At 45.8% G+C, this 14,538-nt stretch overlaps 1 protein-coding gene across 4 annotated transcripts in view; it reads right to left on the bottom strand.

Moving 5' to 3' along the window:
* Nucleotides 1–14,538, bottom strand: part of Ent2 (Equilibrative nucleoside transporter 2) — a 125,178-nt gene that overhangs the window by 35,675 nt on the left and 74,965 nt on the right. Inside the window, exon 1 of one of the 4 annotated variants that reach the window (XM_065443347.2) lies at nucleotides 4,017–4,239. The exons of 2 other annotated variants lie outside the window; for them this stretch is intronic. The gene's annotated coding sequence lies outside the window, so the exon portion shown is untranslated. Of the gene's footprint in view, nucleotides 1–466; nucleotides 611–4,016; nucleotides 4,240–14,538 lie in introns of those variants that run through there. One more of the 4 variants, XM_065443349.1, reaches the window with a different exon arrangement.

Raw genomic sequence — 14,538 nt, 5'->3', positions numbered from 1 at the left:
AATAGCTTTCCAGTTGATTAAAAAAAAAAGCATGTTAAAAAGTGGTGCTCGGTTACACGCAACTATAAGCAAGGCAATGTCTAGCAGTCATAGTTTGACCATTCTGCACTGTCCACTAATCACAGCAAACGACACATCGCCCTAATTTATTTTTACCTGGCTCTGCACTTGCTAACGTATCACGCAATGTGCACATTGAAATACTGTTTACCTTGTTCATTTAATAATTTTATGAATAGGAAAGAATTCAAGTTGTTGGTACAAATTAGCTAGAATAAAACATAATGAGCATGGAATTAAACCAGAACTTAGAATATAAATGTTTGACCTTTAAGTTTGTGAAATCGCCTCCATATCTGGTAGCCTCAGGAAACACTATAACTGATTTTTTTTAATATCATACCACTGCTCAAAAAATGCATACTTTATATGATGAACAAAAAGGCAAACCTTGAAAAATGCTTACCTTTTGTTCAGAAAAAAAGATTGTCAAGATGTGAACCACAATAGCGTTGCAAAATTCTTGTGTGACAAGCATTAACTACAGACAATTCCCGCAGTTTTTACATCATGCAGCCCACACATCCAGTTGCACTTTGTATCTGCCTTTTTACTGCAACAAAAGCCAAGACCCATATTGAGACTGCAAAACTTGAGAAAGAAGCAATGTGCAGAGTCCACACAAGAGTTGCCCGATACGTGATCCCAAGTGTCAAGTTCACTGATAAGAACTGCTCTTGAAAATTGCACATGTGGCAGTGCCGCAATGCTTACAAATGTCACAGACCCCTACTCCATCCTATTCCAATGGTCGACTCCTGACACCAAGATACAGCTACATGAATCAATTTTCAAGCTCAACCCAAAAAAAACATCAGCTAAATATGAGAACCAGGCCACAGGAAAAAGATATGTTGCTTTCAGGAACCAAAATGCAGACAATCAATGACAGGATGAAACTACAGAAGGGGAATGCTATCAAAGCAATGTTTACTAAAGAAAACACTATGCACAACTGGGAAAGAAAAAAAAAGAAGCATAAAGGTGACTAGCTGTACATGGTGGTAGAGAACAGATCTGTCCTCAGATGCGAAACGAAAGGGCAATGTCCTACCCCATCCCATGTGCTTACAGGAAGCTTCATTCCACCAAAAGGAAACAAAACACAGTCATTGAACACCAAATATCATTAATCCGGCACACTTTTATCCAGTTCCTAATTTCCAGCTGAAGCTTGCCAAGACATTTAGTAAAAAGGTAAACCGTATAGCTCACCTTCTTCAACCGAAATGTATGCCTTACTCATAGGCCCTTTCATCTAAACTAAATCAGACCAAACTACTCTACACAAGAGGCTGACAGTGAAAGGCAGCTGTAACTGGTTTCATCTCGTTAAAACATGAACTAAGAGGTAATAGGAACTACAAATGCTAAGTGTTGGCATACATAGTGATTGGGCAGGTGAGCATGCTAACATAGTGGGGCTCATCATGTGAAGAACCAAATAAATTAAGCTACCCCATGTTCTTCTGAAACTGCACAGTAGTTTTTATCCTTGCACAGTGTAGAAGCAAGTTCTCTTAACATCGAAAACATTCTTGCTCTTACCCAAACAAACAAGTAGACAATCTTCTTTAAAATAAAACCATAGTGTGTTTAATAAGCTGAAGAAAATGCAGGTGCATTAAGAGTGAATGCCACAGAATCGACAGTACAAAAGTGGCCATTGGTGTACCCGGGGGAAGGGGTTCTTTCCACCTTTTCCCACGGTACAGGAAGTTTCAGAAGGTGGGCTCCGACAGAGCAACATGGATGAAAGGGAATGTTTGAATGTGAAAGCAAGGCGAAGGCTGGTGGTGATTTGAAAAGGGGGGGAACTATGGATGCCGTAATTTTCACAAAGGCTTCTGAACATGAAGCAGCTCTGCTTCGGACTGCCTGCCTCAACAATTCCCGAGCATGATCAAATAACAATATGCATCGCATGCCAACTACAATACCATGATCGCAAGTTACTTCCAAACATCTCTTCAAACAAGTCAGACAGGAGGTCACCAAAAGTGAGTGAAACTTGCGTCATATGATAGTACTGAAGTTCTAGTGCAAGGATTCATTCCTATATATTTAAATCTAGAATAATATAGCATGCACACAACACCGAAAGCACGATTGCGTGATAGTTGACTTGCAAATAAGTCTGGCCTGTAAACAAGAAGACACATGATAGTGCGCTCCCTTGTTCTTGTTTGGCCTCATTCTTAGCACTGTTAATTTTTACAAGTCGTGTACCAGCTAGGTCATCGACATAAATTACATAAATGCACCGATCCGCAAATAAAATTTTAGTATTTTTTAAAATATTATTTTTAAACATAGCATAAGGATGATTGTATAATTCGACACGAAGTGGCTGCATGCCTTGGCTATGAAAAACTTTTGTCAGAAGATAAGCAAAGTGTTGTTTTGGCAACATAAAAATGTACATCCTCATTAAGGAATTCTTGTCTGGGGTATGCTGGGAGTTTGTCTGTGTGGTGTACTACCTCTCCACACAAACACACATGCACGCACGCTGGGTGTCCCAACTATGATATGCCAAGATTTAAAAATATGCAAATGCCACATAGATGGACATAACCAAAATAATGTTGCTTGCTGTTGCTTGGAGATACTCAGATCATTTTTTGCATTCTGCCTAATTACATAATTCGTCTTCATTATTCAACTTCTCAAATATTATAGTTAGATTAAATGTATCGTGAAAATTATAGGACAACATGAAGATAAAGAATTGCTGTTGTTTAATGTGTGCTATATAGAAGTATTTTTCCGAGTGTGAAAGTGCGGCGAAGACCCCCTCACCAGCCCCCCCCCCCCCCCGCCCCCTTCACCTCCGAAATTTTTGGCTACGCCACTGAAAGTGACAGGCATACTTTTGTCAGTAAAAAAAAAAGAAAAAAAGGGAACATTATCTTTCACGATCCTCACTCCAAGTGAACAAACGGAGGGCGAACCCAGGCTCATATGTCAAATCTTGATTGCCCATCTTCACGATATTACATTGGCCCCATTCAAGGGGCTTCTCGACACAGTTGCCCAATAAAGGCGCCAGACCAGTCCTTTGTGCAGCTTTAATGGCTTCAATACTACAGAGAATTCTTAAGAGGTCGGCTCCTTGCTCGTACATCCCGACTTTCTATTTCAAATTTTCTATGGGTTTACTAGCAACTAAACCTTCTCAATGATATCCTTTTCAAGTCGGTCAGTCATGCAGTTAGCTGTTTCTGCTGGTATTAAGGTCGCTGTAACAATGACATAGAACAGGATAAAAACTTAACAGCGGCAGTCTCTAATGAAATTAGAGGCGGTCGATCAGCCGATATGAAAGTCATATCAAAAGAAGCAAGGTTGACTTAGGCGTACTTTCATTTGATGATGAACGCAGCTGATGAGCAGCATGTACACCACGTACGTGTTCGCACAGCCCATTTTCGCAAAGTTCAACGGCCACAGATATATCCCTTCTTTTGTGACAACTGACGCAGGCAGTCGCGGCGCCAACAACATACAAAAAGGTATCTTCCACGCTACTATTCTTAGGCGCTAAAACGCGGGAGATACCGTCGTCTTCGTGAGCGGTGCACGGAACGCATCCTTCATACAAGAGCGAGGAGTATTTGCACGAGAACTATGAGGGTAACGAAAAATATATGTGCAGACTAGCACTTGGTCAGGAATGGTTAACCAAGTATCAGAGCGTCATGAAAACGCTCTGTAAAGCCCAGCCTTCGCGCAATTATATAGCCATGCAGACGCAATTTGTGACACATGGCAAAGAGTGAATGCGTGCAGATTAATACAAAAGGCAAGACACGCGCGGTGTCAGCACGCCACGATGTCCGCGATTTGAACACGTGAGACGCCTAGATGCGGACCCCGGGTGCATGCACAGCGGTGGGCTTCACTGCCGAAGTGTCGCTTTTTGCCGACAAAGACGGGCCAATTACGGCACCTACCTGATAACACCGCGCGTCGAGGAGGCTGTTACAGTTGTGATAAAGGCATTGTCTCCGGCGGTCACCGAGGCACCGCGGTTATTGAACTTCGTGGTGCCCGATGCGTACCGCACCGCAGGCCTCAGCTCGGCGTACCCTAACGCCAGCAGCGCTAGCCACGCTTACTTGCCAAGACGCGCGGGGGAAGCCACTACTAAACAACACCGCCACCAATGCCACTAAACGTCACCGAAGCCTGTAGTAGCGGGTTGCCAGCTTCAATAGCAGAAAACGCAGAGTCTGGAAGCTGTCCAAACAGCGCCAAATTCGAATACGGTAGAAATGCAGGTAAGCTAAAATGACCGAATCCCTTGAAAACCTTAACTCTCCTGCTGCAATAGTCAACATTGCCGCGCATAGTGAGTGCGCATAAATATTTCCGCCCCTTAGCTAGCCATTACACTGGCGTGTGCGCGTCGAGTGAGCCATTCCTCGCACAAATACGCAAGCAGACACGTCTACACTCTCGAGTCCCTCGAAGTGAAGGAATGGCCGGTTCCTACAAAAAACATTATGAGCAAGAAAGGTTTGAGGTCGTGAGAGCAGTGCTCGAATGCCATCAGGCCGAAGGTTATGCGCAACCCTCATATCAAAGACGGATTTTCGCCTTGGAATTGTTTACATCGCCGCCGCCACAGCAATGCGATACAATCCGCAGCCACTTTCTTTTTCTTCTTTTTTTTTAGGTGGCACGAGCATCGAGTGACACTTTTGTTCCTTAAATAAGAAAAAAAAATAGAAAAATACAGTACAGTACTCAGTAATCACTGAGACGACTGGGGACTAAACTCACAATAAATCAGGAAAAAATAGAAAAAGAATAGTACAGTACAAAATTAATGGGTTTCGTTACAGATATGATATCAGAGCGTACGTTTAGTTACGAGTTCACTTACTGAAGCGTCTGGAATAATCAGAATTAATCAGAAATCACTTATTACCGCGCACCAAAGCACAGAATCGTAAACTTTAGACACCCTCCACGCGAGCACGACTTTGACGAAATTTCTGGAAACCCGGAAGTAGAAAGCGGAAGTAATGACGTCACACAAGAAGGTGGCATGATATTTAACTGGCTAATTAGTGGAAAACAGTCGCCTCCGGGTTCGGCTCGTGTATTGCGCTCGCCTAAAGTTAAACTAGAGAGCACCAGCGCCGAACTGCGAGTGCCACTAAGAGACACCTAAGGATAGTGTCGCCTACCATTTTTCTTTTATTCACGCCAGAAGACATGATAAATTGCCTATTAACTTTCTAAACTCATTATTAACGACATTTCTTTACTTCACGATTACTTCAGGGAACATGTTGAAGCAGCTGAATTAATGCCACTCATTGGTTCCAGATATTCCGGAGGTTTCATGAGGCTAGCATTCGTTTCGGAGCTTTTCGTCCGCAAGCTTGAGGCGAAACGCATTCCGCTTTCCGCACCGAATAACCTCCTCTATACGGACTGCGGAAAACAAACAGGAAGAGAGAGGGGGAGAGGAGGGAATTATACGGAAGGCCAATGTATCGTGCCAGATTGATGTGTGGTCAAATACCTCGAAACGGTGACAGCCTCACGGTTTACTAAAAGAACATTCATTGGCTCCTTGAACATCAACAGCCCCACTTGCAGCAATAATGTCTTGCAGAATAACAAACTTAGAAGCTATTTAGCGAATATAAGAGCTGATCAGCGGTAATTGCCTGACATCTGAGACTATCCGACCAAATAAACAATCTCTCGCTGTTCTTCTGATTTATTTAGTCTCCGCTGAAACACGTGGGGTCCGGTTCTCCGAAATCGGTGGGGCAGTGGGCGCGACCGCCTTCGCGCGTTCCGTTGCATTGAGGGCAGTGCCCCTCCCACAGCCCCGAGGACCAACCCCGCAATACCCCACCCCCACGAAGAAAAACAGTCGTCCCCCCCCCCTTTTTTTTTTGCTCCTAATGCGGTGGCCTTGAGTCTAGCCAGGCTTTGGGCGTAGGTAACGCTTGGTGTGAGGTGAGGGCGAAACGTGCGAATTAAGTGCCTGCCTTCTGCCTCCATTTATTTATTTGCTTACTTATTTATTACTTTAAAAATTTATTATTTTCATAAGAGAGAAAGAGAAGCGGGTACCTGCCTCCACACTCGCAAATACACTTACGAGGCCCCTGTCTGGGGTGCTAACAAATTTGCATTTCCGGACTCACCAGGCAAGGAACGTGCCTCCTGGTGTCCATCAGTGCAGGAACAACTAACTACACTTAATCCGGAATTTAAGGAAGCGTTGGGGATTGGGCTATACAATGCACTGGTTTTATTTATAACGTTTCAAAGGAATAACTCACTAGAATAGAAATAAAACAAAAATGAACAACTCGGGCTTCCTGTCAGACTTTACAATATTTCACCATATATACGTACAGTTCGTGCGTGCATACAATATATAAGCAGTGTCAAAAATTTTCTATTTCGGCGTTTACAGATCATATGGATATCCTCTGTAAGCAACTTTATGCTTTGATTTTTTGACAGAAAGCGCGCCAAGTCGTTTCAGTGCGAGCGCAGAGGGCCGATGGTTGCAGACTGCACAACTGAGCATGAGTAATTTCAGCAACACTCAGAACACCGAAGTTTCTCTCTCTCTCTATCTCCCTACCCCCCCCCCCCCCGCCCTGTTTGGACGCTTGCCAGACCTATTCTGTCAAGATGGAAACATTCTGCTATCATCATCAGCAGCAGCCTATTTTATGTCCACTGCAAAACGAAGGCCTTTCCCTGCGATCTCCAATTACCGTTGTCCTGCGACAACAGATTCCAACTAGCGCCCGCGAATTTCCTCATTTCATCGCCCCATCTAGTCTTCTGCCGTCCTCGACTGCGCTTCCCTACTCTTGGTACCCATTCTGTCACCCTAATGGTCCAACGGTTGTCTAACCTGCGCATTACATGACCTGCCCAGCTCCATTTTTTTTTCTCTTTATGTCAATTAGAATATCGGCTGTACCAGTTTGCTCTCCGATCTAACCCGTTCTCTTTCTGTCTCTTAACGTTATGCCCAGCATTCTTCATTCCATCGCTCTTTGCGCGGTCCTTGTTCTCAAGTTTCTTTGTCAATCTCCCAAGCCTGTGCCCCATATGGCAGCACCGGTAAAATGCACTGATTGTACACCTTCCTTTTCAATGATAATGGTGAGCTTCCAGTCAGGAGCTGACAATGTCTGCAGCATAAGTTCCAGCCCATATTTATGGCCTTTTCGTAATCTGTGAAAGCCAAGACGGGTCGTACTTAGCAGATTTATCGATTACCTGATTAATGACACGGACGTGATCCCTCGTACATGACTTTCTGAAGTCCGCCTGCTCCCTCGGTTGACGATCGTCCAATGTTGCCCTTATTCTATTGCAAATTATCTTGATGAATATTTTATATAATACTGGGAGTATGCTAATGGGCCTATAATATTTCAATTCTTTAACATCTCCCTTCTTGTGCATTATTCGCGCAATAATGCCTTCGGCCATTTTCTAGAAGAAGTCTTCAGCAGAATTTTCTTCCCCGGCCTTCTCAGCATGGCGTTACATCCAAGCACCCGTATAGTTCACGAAGTCCTACATGCTAATAAACACAACCATGAAAAGGCAACCCAAATATTGTCCCACCAGCACGCAGCAAGAAGCTCACACTCTTGCATAAATGGCCGCTCACTCTATCGAGGCCGTCTCTATATTTCCGTGGTCTATGACATCACAGACCACGCAACAGCCCAAAGACGCCAGCCATCCGGCCATCTTTCATGACCACGAGTTTATCCCAAGTGAAAGCTCGCACACGCATGCACACTCATGCCATCTTTTACCTAAAAGGAAAGCGGCGGTTATTATGTGTTCTGCTCGTGCTTCTTTGTCACTGTCGGGCACCTTTGACACACGCCAAATCTGAAGGGTTCCTGTAAGTGAGCCGCGGAAAGAGAAGAAGTCGAGGCATAACGCATCCTTGGGGGATGTTTATCGTCGTTAATGCGATTAGCATTCAAGTGATGGACACGTAATTTGGTGGGGAGAGATGCATTATTGAGATAATTGGTAATGGTTCGGTTAATGAAAATGTAATTGTGAGACTAAGACGTGGTTTCTTTATCGTGTGATCCAATTTAAATGTCAGTAGAGAGAATTGAAAGAGCCATCGCCGAAACGCGTCATGTGCGAGCCGTGCACTGCAGGCGGGCTCATCTCTCGCGCTTGGATGGACGGATGGATGTTATGAGCGTTCCCTTTGGAACGGGGCGGTGAGTTGCGAAACCAAGCTCTTTCTATTATACTGCTGAATGTCCTACCTAAGTTAAAGAGGAAGAAGAAAGAAAAAAGAAACACTATGAACTTCCACAACTAAATTTTCTGATCCCCTATTGCGAACTTTGCTTTTGTACGTCTCCGATTTTTGTCGCTTCCCTCGGTCACGCTGCGCCATATAAGCGCGCGAACTCTCCCTCCTTTTGCAAAGCCTCCGAGATTGCATCGGTGGGCGCTGATGCTTGCTCACACTGAGAATTCTTCCCTCGTTGCCCAGTCTGTGATCTTGGCCAAGCCTCAATTATACAAAAAAGTGATCCGGGCTCAGCGGACACAGCAGTGGGCTGCTGTGCTCGGACACTCAGTTTCAAGGCTAACCAGTACCGAAGCGCTTAAGTCCTCCTTTTACTACAAATATCACCGGAGTAAAATGCTGGAAACACTATACAAACAGCAAAGTGGGGGAAGTATAGGCTAAGAATGCTAACCGCATTAAAGCTCTTCTTTTTCTTTTTTTGCGAATGTTCGTAAATATAACAGTCGAGGTCGCATTTGTGACAACGCAGTAGGACGCAACACAGGAAAGATGCAGCCCAGCGGCTGCAGTTGCCTTTTTAGAGCGCAGCTCTTTGGCGTCCGTTCCTGGGTTTCGCGTCGTCGTCGTCGTCGTCGTCGGCGTTGTCGGCGTTGTCGTCGGCCTCGTAACCAGCTCGCCGACGAATCTGCTGCTCCGCCGCCGCGCATGCGCGCTGTCGGCTCTCCGGGCGAGGGAGGATGATGGAAGGGAGGAGGAGAGACTGTGGAGGAGGGCTGGCTACACAAATGGCTCTTTGGCGTCCATTCCTGGGTTTCGCGTCGTCGTCGGCGTTATCGTCGGCCTCGTAACCAGCTCCGCCCCCCTTTCATCCCCCCAGCGCTAGCAGCGACCGACTGATACCGCTTTCGTGAGTCCGCTACCGCACTCACGAAAGACGTCGTGCACTTCCTGCAACTCGCATTAACCGTCCATCGATCCACACCGATGTTAGTAGTGGGGGACTTTAATGTTGACATAAAGACAAACAGCGATTTCCTAACACTTATGCGGGAGAACATCCCGTTCCTCTCGCTCGTAACGCGTCCCACGGCTGTGACAACCTCGCGAGGCACTTGTATAGATCTCGTCTTTGAGAATCAAGCATTGGTGTACCAAGTCGAACATATATCAGTCTATTTCTCCGACCACAAAGCTTCCTTCATGACTGTCAAGAACTGTTAGTGGAGTCTTTGTTAAAGGAATACGTGTGAAAAATAAAAAAAAATTCTGTGATAGCGCATACATGTGTTGCTCGATTTCTTTGCCTCAATCTATCGAAAAGGTGAAACAGCTTATTTGCTGCGCTCAAATTTCGCATTAGGAAGTAACGTAATCGTCGGTAATTTTTTTATTATGTACTGCGCTGCTGCACTCAAGAGAGCAGCAGATCGCACCCGACACAGTGTTACCAACTTCACTCTTGCCTCCGCTGGATACAGCTGGGTCTTTAGCATGTGAACATAAATATATTCATTAAAATGCATTGCACTCGCTCCAGTATGTTTTCAGGTACGAAAAAAAGGTATTGCCCTTTGACGTCCATTCGATTGCAGATGTGTGAATGCGTCGTTGGGACGCATTCATAAAGTGTGTCTTAGCAGCACTCAATACTTAGAAAAATATCTCAGCAGCTATTGCTAAAATGTCGCTGAATCCTTAAGTTCGCCCTAGAAACCCTTGGTGGAGTGCTACATACGTATGTAGTGCCTACTACAAAAAAAAAGGAAACATATCTCGGGACTGGTACAAACAAAAGGCAAGAAACACACACTGTCTCTGTCTGAAGTTTTTTTCCGCTGAACACACAAAAACAAGTCGCACCCTTAAAGCCGAAACTATAGCCTTGCAACGCGTTCATAGGCCGCACTACCACAAAAGCGGTGCCGATAGCGTGTTTATTCGGGCTGCTTGCTACATTTCGGAACTTGAAGGTTGAAGTGCTAAAAGCGGAGCCAAGACGAGACTAGACAATTACGGAGCTGTTTCTATAGCTGTTTGTCTACTCTCGCCTCATTATGCTCCTGCTTTTAGTAAGTTCCAAAACAATGCTGGTACACTGCAGCAACAGAAAAGGCAACCGCCGTGGTATAGCTCAGTGGCTATATGGGCCGGAATGAATCAGGGAGGTAGCGGTGATGAGCCTGCTGCCGGTGGTTGGCAGGGACCGCTTCATGTGCCGGTGTGCTTATGAAAAGGTGTGCAGGTCGGGTCAGAACCCGCAACCGCTTTGAGACTTACTCACCCTTTTCGATGAATCGCGCCATTTCGGTGGCAGTCTTGGTTCCATCGCTGCCCACTTCTTTTTTTTTAAAAGTAATTGACAGTCTTTGTGATTTTTAGCCACGTTGCAGTATGTATCTATAGTCTCTTTCACGTACCCATCGACCTAACTTGTCTGCTACCTTCTGCCACTAGGCATGTGCTCGCTATCTTGCTGAGCAGACGACATCGTCCTATGAGTATGTGGCTTAGCAGACAACTTCGGCAACTTATTAAAGAACGATAAAAACCAAGTGGCTATATGGCGGTGTACTGCTGAGCTCGAGATGGCGGGTTCGATCCCGACCGCATCGGCCGCTTCCGACGGGGCGGAATGCAAAAAGAGTGTGTACCGACATGTTTGCACAGCGTAAAAGACGAGGACTGAAGGAAGAACCCAACACAGGCGCTGACTTCAACGGATCTTTATTTGCTAAATCACCAGAACTATATACATGAGCAAAAGTAATGAAAAAACAACTTTTGCATTAAGTCATACGTGAACCCCTATTCCATCGCAGCCAGATACTTGATTTCGTTTTTTGTGAGGGCAATAGACGGCATGCTGATGCAAAGGTCGCCCAGCCGCTCTATCTTGTCAGCCTCTATGATTTCACGTGTAAGCTGTTTGCGGTGTTTGGAAATTATGACGCAGTTTTCAAATTCAGGGTCACAATGGCAGTCTCTGCAGTGAATGCCAAGATGACCTTGCACGGCGGTATGACCTTGCATGCTTCCTTCAGTCCTCGTCTTTTGCAATGTGCAAACATGTCGATATTGAATCACCAACTCGCCCAAGCTTCCACATTATCAACTTATGTACCGCGTATAAAGACCCTCAGGTGGTCAAAATTAATCCGGAGTGTCACACTACGGCGTGCCTCACGATCAGATCGTGGTTGTGACACGTAAAACGCGAGATTTTATTTTAATATATAAGGTGGCAGTGCCCGAGTCAGCTACGGGGCTGCCAACTTTCGCAACCAGTTTTCCCTTACTCGAGCTGATGAATTTCCTAGATTTTTGCAACGTGTCCTTGTTCAGTGTATTTTTGTAGATATATTGTCACATTGCAGTGACGTTGAATAGCGACACAGTGTCAAAACTGTTAGTTACAAAGTTAAACGTTCATTGGGCCAACTTGTGCCAAGCAAAACAAGTAACACTGAAGCTCAACGACAGCGGCGAGCAAAGTCGGCGATGATCGAAAATTTGATCAGTGGTTCAAGCGCGTAGGCTTTTATACATGACTCGTCGAAGGTTTCAGCGTAGTCGCCGTGCCCGCGTGCATTCCAGGAGGTACTATATACAATTCGCGTAGCGGATACCATCAGATTACAGAAGGTTCGGTTACAGCAGACCACGGATAGAACCATCGATAGCATTCCAAAAACTTCCGATACATGCAGGCCTGTCCTGCTCCGAGCGATCACGTTTAACCTTTGTTAGCGGGTGAAAAGCGGTCACCCGAGAAAGATGAACAAGTATAGGTGCCAATATTTTTCTTTTAACGCGATAGCGTTAAGGAGCTCGTGTCGCAGAAAAGCCGGTGTCGGTGTCGGCGTTTGCGGCGTTGACCGTGAGCGATAAATCACGGCAGGAGCTTCATAAATAAAAAGCAACTTCTAAGATTGGCCCGGTGGGAATCGAACCAGGGTCTCCGGAGTGTGAGACGGAGACGCTACCACTCAGCCACGAGTTCGATGCTTCCAAGCGGTGCAAACGCGCCTCTAGTGAATGCGGTGTTGCCTTCGAAACGAGCCGTGGAAAGTTATACTGAGGTGTATATCGGTAATTATGAACATGTAACGTACAGAAGTCACAATTACACGAGTTGCGAAGTGCGTTTCCGCTGCATTTCTTCTGCGCTTTCCGCACACGCAGAGCCATCTTGCGGCAAGCACAGAAGACCCCCTCCTCTCAATGTACGGCGCTGCCCCGACAGGAGGCGCGCTGCGCGCGCATTGGGACCGCTGCCAGGCGCGTCGCGGGACTCCCTCTCCCCTGACGACGCTTCGCCGTGCTCCCGGTTTAGATTACTATCTATCTCTCTGCGCGTGCCGATCACGACGTTTGGCTGGCGTAGATCGTTTCCCCTCCGAGACACCGAGTTCTTTGGTTCGTTCCGTTCGCTCAGGCGCACGTTTCGTTGCCGCGCCGAACGCTGCGTTGCTCGACGCTCACCGCGTGATAGGTGGGCGCTAAGTCCGATGCGGGGCGCATCGTAAGTGATCGCTGTGCCGTAGCGCATTGTCTTATACCCCTTGGCGGGTCAACGGGAACGCTGTCGCGTCCCACTCTTGAAGGCGAAGCTTAAGCGTCCTCCAAATTTTTGTTCGTGGTTTGCAAATAAAAAGGAAACTATAAAATAATCTGCCTAGGTTGTTCTTAAACTACGCATATTTCAATAGTTAAGTCACTGCTCACAATTCAGCTGAAATTATTATTAATGAGGCCCATGTGTAAGTTTCTCGCGTAAGGAAATGGGGCCGAGAGAAAAGAAAAAACAAGCTGAAGGGCGACGTAAACGTCTTATAACAGAATACGCTTGCATAATTACAGAAAACAAAGTGCGACCCTCATTAGAGCTACTGCAGTGGAAATCTGAGAACGGGCACCAGCCAAAACTACAGAAGCTTCGCGTGTGCGGCGTTCTGCAGAAGACACAAGTCGCTATAAAGTCATCGCTACTCGCCATAACAGACCACGTCATCAGCGCTATTCGTTCGCCGTCGGCAGATAACCACTTTCAAAATATTTTCTCAAATAATGAGTTCAGTCATGTGCCCAGAGTCTGTAACCGCCTCTGGTTTACAGCCTCCATGCTTGAAGCCATATATTCACACGAGACAACAGCACATTTATGCTTTGCTTTACATGCAAAACAAGTTTGGACAACAACAAAATGCCAAGAACGACACGGAACCTGATTCGATTTGTAAGGAGGGTGGGCGCCGGACTTCAGCAGTGTCAAAAAAGGGCGCTACTTCGCTGCACCAATTAAAGGATTTGCTATAAAACTTGAGCTTCCGTTCTTTCTTGCTTTCTTTAATTTCTTTTTTCATGCGTGTACCTACCACGCCACATTTGCAACGAAGCACGCAGATACGCGGCCATCTTTTTTCTCCTTTTCTCCCTGCCCAAACGTGTGGCCTCCGGCCAGTGCTGCCAATTCAAGGGGAATTCCCCTACATCTAGGCGTTTCAGGCTTTCTTTACAGGAAATGGGAAATTCGCCTTAACCTATCAAATTTTTGAGCTAGGACATGGACGAAACAGAAAGAGCTCGAAGACGTGAGAAATCAGTTGTGAGACATGATCGCTACGTGGAAGTACTGGCGTGACAGGGTGTTTTGATTTAACTTGCTGCAAATTACCCTCGCATTAGCATAAAAAGTATGATTTATGATCGTACTGCAGTGCTGTTAACGAGTCTCGCCAAGTAAGTCACAGAGTGGATTCCCCGGACTCGTTAATGAATTAGCGCTACTCCATCATTGCCACCGTTCCTGTAGCAGTATAATGTAAGTTCTGTGCAGGCTGAAACAGACATTTATCAGTAAGCGGCGAAACGAACGTATGCTTTAACACCAAAAAGTAAGCCGGTAAAGACCAATAAAAAAGAAGTGCCTATACAAGAAAACCAGACTACACAAACGCCTACATATTGCCGATAGTAGAGTCCGATAGCAATATCGAAGAGCGGCAGTGCTCTATGTCCCAGATTGCATAGGCGACGTTACGGACCTATAGGGTGCCTCAAGCACGAGGCGGATCAGACATCGAGGCACCCGATACGGAGTCACAACGAGCGAAAACCCGTGCAGTGCGCGGTTTTTTATGTATGCATCCGGCTTATACACGGCCCGGGTGGAAGATTGCTGT

This window comes from Dermacentor albipictus, chromosome 9 (genome assembly GCF_038994185.2).
Source record: "Dermacentor albipictus isolate Rhodes 1998 colony chromosome 9, USDA_Dalb.pri_finalv2, whole genome shotgun sequence".
Classification (NCBI taxonomy): domain Eukaryota; kingdom Metazoa; phylum Arthropoda; class Arachnida; order Ixodida; family Ixodidae; genus Dermacentor; species Dermacentor albipictus.
The sequence above is the reverse complement of the archived record's forward strand: the minus strand, read 5'-3'. Positions and strand labels throughout refer to the sequence as shown.